This window comes from Cetorhinus maximus, chromosome 2 (genome assembly GCF_964194155.1).
Source record: "Cetorhinus maximus chromosome 2, sCetMax3.hap1.1, whole genome shotgun sequence".
Taxonomy (NCBI): Eukaryota; Metazoa; Chordata; class Chondrichthyes; order Lamniformes; family Cetorhinidae; genus Cetorhinus; species Cetorhinus maximus.
The window spans coordinates 74,502,549-74,511,340 of record NC_135880.1 but is presented as its reverse complement, the minus strand read 5'-3'; the positions used below and the strand labels follow the sequence as shown (position 1 = coordinate 74,511,340).

Below are 8,792 nucleotides of genomic sequence, written 5' to 3'. Positions count from 1 at the left end.
TCCTGTATAGTCTTTCTTCTCTATTACCCCCACTTTACCATTCCTCTCTCATAATGCCTGACTTAGTTGTTCCCATTGCAACTGTCTTTTCTATCATCCTACTCGTAGCTCTACTTTGTCCACTATTGATTGTTCTTTCTCCTCTATTGCTCATTTACTGTTCCTTCACTCTCTTTCCTCTATTAACCCCGCCCATTGCCCCTAATTTACCCCTCCTTTTTGCAGTGAGTGACAGTCTGGCTGCTGATTGGCTGCTGGCTCCTCAGTGACGTATTGCTCTGTTGCGGGTTGTTTTGCTGTGGCAGTGATGCTGTTGGGAGATGAGGGAGGGAGTGAGGGGGAAGCGAGGGTCCGCAAAGCGACTGCTGTTCACTGCAACTGTCACTGAATGCCTGCTCCAGACCGTCGAAGCAGTTGCAATAACTACAGCATGAGCCGCCGTCACAGGCGCAGGAGTGGAGAAATCTGACTTGTTCCTGGTCTGTTCCCAGCCTCTGGAGTCCTGTCACTGGCCGGGCCTAGGGAATGTGTCGCACAACCTAAAGCCTGAATCGCGGAAAAATATCGCCTTCTATTTCTGTACGTATTTTGGATAAAACACAGTTGCAGTGCAGCTGTAATGAGTGACAGTGTTGAAGATCTGTGTAATACGGGACGGCTGGTTATTTGCTCATGGTTGCCGTTAATTGTCAGTAACGCGATTTCAATTATGAGCAGCTTTTAGTTTTATGTACCCTTCTCAATCCTGAGAAATTGAGGGGTCGTTATCCTATCGGGGCAAAATGAATCTGAGGTGCTGTTTTACAAGTTTCCTGCTGAGTTATTTTCTAAGTATTTCTAGAAGGGGGTTTGACCTAAGTTATTATGTAAAGGTTACAGCAGTGGTGTTTTGGCATCTACTTAAAATATCAGGGCCAAACTATGATCGCTTGCTGAAGTCACTGATGATACCGTGGGTGAATTCGTATTGTACGTGTTATAAGATCATGAGAAAGAGGGGTCCGAGTAGGCCATTTGACACATCAAGCCTGTTCTGCCATTCAATAAGATAATGGCTGATCTGATTGTGGCCTAAACTCCACTTTTCTGCCTGCCCAGCCATCCCCACCTCCCCCTTTGGATAATCCATGACTTTCATGTCGATCAAAAATCTATTTAACTCAACCTTAAATATTTTCATTCATCCAGCCTCCATTGCACTCTGTGGAAGAGAAATCCAAACTCTAATGAGAGAAGAAATGCCTCCTCACATTTGCCTTAAATGGGGGATCCCTTATTTTAAATCGTGCCCCCTAGTTCTAGAATGCCTCATGAGGGGAAACATCCTCAAAGCATCTATCTTGTCAAGGCCCCCTAGACTTTGATGTTTCAATAAGATCACCTCAGCTAGATGGATAGAAAGGCACATGAGTGGTTTAGATTAGAAGTTCAGGAATTAAAAGGGTTGTTAAGTACATTTAGCAAGAAAGATAGCTAATTATGAACATTGGAAACAAAGACCTGACAGCCTGGCAACAATTGGAGAAATTGAAGGTGATAACTACAGGCAGAAGAAAATCAGATGGTGGATAACATTGAAGCATTGACTGAAGGAGGTTTGAAGAAAGTCAGAGAAGAGACAAGATGATGCCAATGGTCCCACTAAGACTATGGTGAAAACAAATGAACAAAGCTTTTAAACTCCAATGAGCATAGGCCTAACCTGCTCAACCTTTACTCATAAGACAGCCCCCTCATCCCAGCAATCAGTCAAGTGAACCTTCTCTGAACTGCTTCCATTGGAAGTATATCGCTTCTTAAGTGAGGATACCAAACTGTATACAGTACTCAAAGCCTGGTCTCAGCAATGCCCTGTACAGTTGTAAAAGACTTCTCTACTTTATACTCCACCCCCTTTGCAGTAAAGGCTAACATTCCGTTTGCCTTCCTAATGACTTGCTGTACCCACATGCTGACTTTTTGTGATTCAGACAAGGACACCCTGATCCCTCTTCTATGCCTGTCTTTTGCCCCTTGCCTGACCACCTGAGTATTTCTATCATTTTATGTTTTTATTTCAAATGTGCAATACTGCTTTGGCTGTTGCATTTTGAATGTTTTGAGAAAGCAAGTGGATAAGTCTATGTTCTTAATATATATATAAATTAGCTGTTTAATATTAAAAAATTAACTGATAAATGAATGGCATTTTAGGTTAGTTTACGGTCCAAGCCTCTCACAGGATCAGTTCCTTTGTGCACTTTAGTTGTCATGTTTGCCAACATGAAAGTGACTACACTTCAAGAAGTATTTTATTGGCTGTGAATCATTTAGGCAAGTCTTATGGATGTGATAAGATGCCAATTGGTATTTTTAGTGCAGTAGTTCCTTGCCAAGAGTAGGTATATAGTTAGAGTTTTACCCTGTTCTAGTTAGCTTGCGGCTTTAAAAGGATAGGATAGGTTAGGTACAGCTCCATCATGGCAGCAAACAACATTCTTTGAGGCCAGACTGAAACTCTCCTTGTACAATGCATTGTGTGCTACCTGCCATCGTTCTCCTTTTCACAAGGAAAGCTATAGGAGATCCACTACCATCTGCATTGATTGTTTTTTAAATTATTTAATGTTTTGTTCGTACTGTAAATTTTCTATCTGCTGCCCAATTTATGCTTGAGTTGTTGAATTAAATATTTCTGAACCTCTACTCAGGGCAATGACCTGAAACTAGAATTAGTGGCAATTCTGTCCTGTTTCTAGATGATGTTGTGTTTATATGTCATTCATGATTCACTTTGATTTTGTGTCCTTTAGATGTTTAGAGCTTGGGGTACTATAAAGGTATGCATAATGTCCTTATCAATGGAACTCGGAATCTATTTTTTCAAACTACTCTTTTCCACTACAAGTTCTGTGGTTAAAAAGGTTAATTAGTTTGTGAAATGACCCTGATTTATTTGCAGAAAATCTTTTGTACTATCTAAGCTTGGCCAAATTTTTTAAATGTTTCGTGATAGAGATGCTGCTCTTGTGCAAACTGCATTTTAAGTATGCACTTCAGTGAAGTTATCAAAGTGGATGTTCTCAAATTTGAGATGTTTCAGGTAATAATGCCAATACTACTGTTTTTCTTCCATGATTTTTTTCTAGTAAGGTAAAGAGCATCTATACAAATATTGTTTTCTGCTGCCATTCCATTTAAAATGTAGCAAACCAACTCGAGTTGCTAACTCCAGCTATTTTCAATCAAAGTTGCTGTTGTTTTTGATCTCTGCTTTTAACTCTTTGAAAACATTTGCCCTTCTGACAGTCTTGGAATAGTAGAAAGCAAAGTCTAGTTTTCCTTTACTTAATGGTGCTTTTCACAGAAAAATAAAATGAAACTTTCTTCAGGTTACACAGACTAGAAATAGTATATACCTTGTGGCCTAATTATGAGGAGAATTGATTACTAAAGTAGGGAGGTTATGCTTCAGTTGTACAGGGCATTGATGAGACCACATCTGGAGTATTGTATACAGTACTGGTCTCCTTATTTAAAGAAGTATGTAAATGCATTAGAAGCAGTTCAGAGAAGGTGTGCTAAACTAATACCAGGTGTCTTATGAGGAAAGGCTGGACAGGTTAGGCTTGCATCCGTTGGAATTTAGAGAAGTAAAAGGTGACTTAATTGAAACCTTTAAGATCCTGAGGGGTCTTGACAGGGTGGATGTAGAGAGGATGTTTTCTCTTGTGGGAGAATCTAGAACTAGGGGCCACTGTTTAAAAATAAGGGGTCGTTCATTTAAGACAGATGAGGAAAAACAAAATTTCTGAGGATTGTGAGCCTTTGGAACTCTTCCTCAAAAGGCGGTGGAGGCAGAGTCCTTGAATATTCTTAAGGCAGAGCTAGCTAGATTCTTGATTAACAAGGCGGTGAAAGATTATTGGGGGTAGGCAGGAATGTGAGGCTGAGGTTGCATTCAGATCAGCCATGATTTTATTGAATGGTGGAGCAGGCTGGAGGGGCCAAGTGGCCTACTCCTGCTCCTAATTCGTATGTTCATATGATCACCAAATTGCCAAAACAGATGCTAATACTAGAGGATTAACTTTATTGGACTTAGAATTAATACATTGAGAACACCTGTGTTGAGAAACAGAAAATTTAGTGGCGCAGCAAAGATTGGAATTTAAACTAAGCATGTGGCGAGGTCGAGAAGAGGGATGTTGTCAGTGCTGACAGTAGGTGCCTAAAATAGAGAACTGTTCTATTTTCCAGTGCTGACAGAACTTGATCATTTCAGGAGAGAAATGTACATATTGAACATCTTATATGTTTGAAAATAAATGTACTGAATGAGAAAATAAAATTACATTAAATTACAAGATTTTAAAAAAACTTAGATGAAATAGTAACGATGCTAGGATACCTTAGTATGTCTACTATGCAACTATGAGAAAAGAATTAGACTTTTAGAATGCATAGTAAGAAGTCAATGCAATAGTAAGCTTCTTATTTTTGTGGTTTGGCAGGTGATTAAATTGTTAACCTGTAAATCACTGCTAGCCATCGTTATAACATATGTATTCAGGTTTTTTTCATCTCTAGTACAGATTGGTTAAGAAATTGCAGATAAAATCAAATGAGGTAATACATAAGACATGGAACATATAGACCATAACAGCTTACTTATATCGTGCCTGTAAGGTAATAAAGCATCCCAACGCGCTTCACAGGAGCAAAATAAGCAAAAGCATACTAAAGGGAGGACGAGGCAACCATGGCTGACAAGGGAAGTCAGCGACAGCATAAAAGCTAAAGAGAAAGCATACAATGCGGCGAAGAGCAGTGGGAAACCAGGGGATTGGGAAGCCTACAAAGACCAACAGAGGACAACTAAAAAAGAAATAAGGAGGGAGAAGATTAAATATGAGGGTAAACTAGCCAGTAATATAAAAGAAGATTGCAAGAGTTTTTTTTAGATATATAAAGGGTAAGAGAGAGGCAAAAGTGGACATTGGGCCGCTGGAAAATGACGCTGGAGAAGTAGTAGTGGGGAACAAAGAAATGGCGGAGGAACTGAATAGGTACTTTACATCAGTCTTCACGGTGGAAGACACGAGTGACATCCCCAAAGTTCAAGAGAGTCGGGGGGCAGAGGTGAGTATGGTGGCCATTACCAAGGAGAAGGTGCTAGGAAAACTGAAAGGTCTGAAGGTGGATAAATCACCTGGACCAGATGGATTACACCCCAGAGTTCTGAAGGAGATAGCTGAAGAGATAGTGGAGGCGTTAGTGGTGATCTTTCAGGAATCACTGGAGTCAGGGAGGGTCCCAGAGGACCATTTTCTAAATGGGGAGAGAATTCAGAAATCTGGAGTGCAAAGGGACTTGGGAGTTTAGAAGGATGAGGGGGAATCTGATTGAAACTTACAGAATACTGAAAGGCCTAGATAGAGTGGATGTGGGGAAGATGTTTCCATTAGTAGGAGAGACTAGGACCCGAGGGCACAGCCTCAGAGTAAAGGGAAGACCTTTTAGAACAGAGATGAGGAGAAACTTCTTTAGCCAGAGAGTGGTAAATCTATGGAATTCATTGCCACAGAAGGCTGTGGAGGCCAGGTCATTGAGTGTATTTAAGACCGAGATAGATAGGTTCTTGACTGGCAAGGGGATCAAAGGTTACGGTGAGAAGGCGGGAGAATGGGGTTGAGAAACTTATCAGCCATGATTGAATGGCAGAGCAGACTCGATGGGCCGAATGGCCTAATTTCTGCTCCTATGTCTTATGGTCTTATGGTCTAAAATAAAATATGACACTGTGGCAAATAAGGAAATACTAGGTCAGATGACCAAAACCGTGGTCAAAAAAGTAGGTTTTAAGGAGTTTCTTAAAGAAGAAAGGTAGAGGGGTGTAAGGAAGGTATTCAAGAGATTAAGTTCTAGGCAGTTGATGGCGCAGCCACCAATGGTGAAGCAATTAAAATCAGGTATGCTGAAGAGGCCAGAATTAAAGGAGCACAAATATCTGAGGGTAGTGAAGTTGGAGTAGATATCAGAGATAGGGAGGGGCAAGGCCCTGGAGGAATTGCAATCAAGGCTGAGAATTTTAAACTTAAGACATTGCTTGACCAGGGTCCCATATAGGTCAGTGAGCACAGAGGTGATAGGGGAACGGAACTGGGCAGCAGAGTTTTGGATGACCACAAGTTTACAGAGGGTAGAATATGGGAGGCCAGCCAGGAGTGTATTAGAATAGTCAAGTCTAGAGGTAACAGTGTGAATGAGTTTCAGCAGCAGATGAGCTGAGATTGGAAAAGTCGGGTGATGCTACAGAGCGATCTTAGTGATGGCACAAATATGAAGTTGGAAGCACGTCTTGGGCCAGATATGACACTCAGGTTGCGAACAGACTGGCTTAATCTCAGACAGTTGCCAAGGTGAAGAATGGAGTTGGTACCTAGGGAATGGAGTTTGGTGCAGGGACCGAAAACAATGGCTTTAGTCTTCCAGTATTTAATTGACATATATTGGAAAAGGATTTGGTATAATTCTTAATTATTCACTAACACTTCCAGTCAATTTGAAACTATTCACAATCTTATTCTAGTAGTATTCTGTGGCATTTGACTACAATACAAAATGTTATAAAATATAAAGGCAGTAGTATCACATTTGGAATATTATGCACATTTTTTGGAACCATGTTAATATGCAGTGATGCATTTGATGCAGATTAAAAGATGATGTGATTTACAGGGGACCTGTTGATAGAGTGAAAGTATACAGTGTTTAGGATGATTTGGTAGTGTTTGGTTAAAGAACAGAAAATGGAGGTTTTCGAATACCGCGTATAAACTTACATTACAATAGTCTAAGCCTAGTCTAAAGTAAATAAAATGGCTAGAAAAGTAAGATATATCACTGAATAATAAATACAGGGTGCCTGAAAAAGTTTATTTTTGACATGTTCACCACATAAATCGCAAAGTAGACAATGCAGACAAATAACTAAACTTCATGCGCCAGAGGTCGATGAGGTCCAAACAAAGTGCGGTTTTTGGATGTGTTCGGTTTTCGGATTTACGAATAACGGATACTCAACCTGTAAACTAAAAAGTAAAAATAAAAGGAGTATAAAAGCAGAGACACTTGCAGGTTCAGATACACAAATCTTTAGAAGTGGGAGCTTATGTTAATAAAATGTTTTAAAATCTGAGGTTTTATAAACGGGGATGTGAATACAAAAGCAAAGAGGTAATTTTAAAACTATATAGATAATTGGGTGGCTGTGACTAGAATAGTGTGTCCACTAGGGCACCCGACTTTCGGAGGAATGTAAAGGCCATGGATAGAGTACTAAGATAATGCAAAGTGCGATGTGCTTTAATTATAAAGTGTGACTAGATAAACTAGGATTCTTTTTATTTGACACAGAAAAGGTCAATGAATTCTAGCAGAGATATTCAACAATTGAGAAGTTTTAATAAGGTAAATTGAGCTCTTGACCATGCGGCATTGGCCAAAACTCCTTGGCCCAGGGTGTCTCTCCCCACCATCGGAAGGAGATGGAGGAAGTGTGAGAGTCCATCAAGGGAACACGGAACCTGTGGAATAAAGCTGTTCACAGGAAGTGCCTTGAGAGAATGTAATGGTTGAACAATGTCTGAATAACTTTCCAAGACTTCATACACATGTAGCAGGCAGAAAGATTGCATGTTATAAATTTATAAATAACAATGCCAGAGAATCTCAGAATTGAAGTTGTGAGGCCCTCTTCTATTTCAAAATGTGAATTTTTATGTTTTAATCTGTAAGCCTGGCCTAATGATTCAGAAAACAGGAGTTTCCAATCCCATATTTTGCTGTTGTGAATTTGAATTCTGAATTTTCTAAAATTGAATCTGGAATTAATTGAGGATGGAATGATTCACATTCTGTCTGCTGCTGCTGCAAAAAATGGTAAGTTGAGGGGGTGGGAGAAGAATATATTTTCACAAGTCAAGATGAGGTTTACGTATATGTGCTCTAGTTACCAACTCAAAAGGGTGAAGTTAGGACTGCTCTACCAAAAATATTGGTGGAAGCAGAATCAATAATTGAAAAGAACAAAAGCAAATGATGAAGGGGATGGGATCTAGTGGAAACTGTTTCAGAAAATTGGCTCAGGTACAATTGGCTGAATGGCCTCCTGTGCTTTGAGATTCTGATTCTGAATGCCAAGAATGATTGAGGCTTCAAGTTAGGTTAGACTCAGAGTTGGAACTTGTTTTTATTGTTGAAGGGGGTTAGGGAGATGGTGAGAAAGATGGTTGGATATGAACAATTTTCAAAGGCAATTAATGTAATCATCAACGCTGTCTGTCCAATCTTAAGGTTGGCGGGCAGGCAAAGAGCCCAAGTGGCCTTCGCTTTTTTTCAGGAAGCCTCATCCACAGGTGGGATGAGGTTTCCTGAAGGTTTTATTAAATAAATAAATAATTTTTCCACATTTCATAAACATGTCTCAGCTCATGTGACACTGTCACATGAGGGGACATGTCTAAATAATTTTTATCTTTATTTAAACATTCCATAGGAACTTAATCTCCCTGAGGCATGGAGCTGCCTCAGGGAGATTTCTGCACTTTTTCGCGCACATGCCCCGACCCTCGCTCCTCCCCCCACCCGCACAGGTAGCACTGAGTGCTACCAGCTGTGCGTCACGCTGGGTGGGCCTTAATTGGCCTGCCCATGTAAAATGGTGCGCAGCCGATCGTGGGCGGCGATCAACTCCGCGCCTGCCCGCACCCACTCCTGACCGGTCCACCTGACAGGCAGAAAATTTTGCC

The 8,792-nt window shown here is 40.5% G+C and overlaps 1 protein-coding gene across 8 annotated transcripts in view; it reads left to right on the top strand.

The window, feature by feature from the left end:
• The first annotated feature begins 271 nt into the window (after positions 1–271).
• pja2 (praja ring finger ubiquitin ligase 2) overlaps positions 272–8,792 on the top strand; it is a 94,797-nt gene continuing 86,276 nt past the window's right edge. For 4 of the 8 annotated variants that reach the window (XR_013579891.1, XR_013579890.1, XR_013579889.1 and 1 more), the window contains exon 1: positions 272–579. The gene's annotated coding sequence lies outside the window, so the exon portion shown is untranslated. The remainder of the gene's footprint in view (positions 580–8,792) is intronic. The other 4 variants (XM_078566035.1, XM_078566033.1, XM_078566037.1 and 1 more) reach the window with 2 other exon arrangements.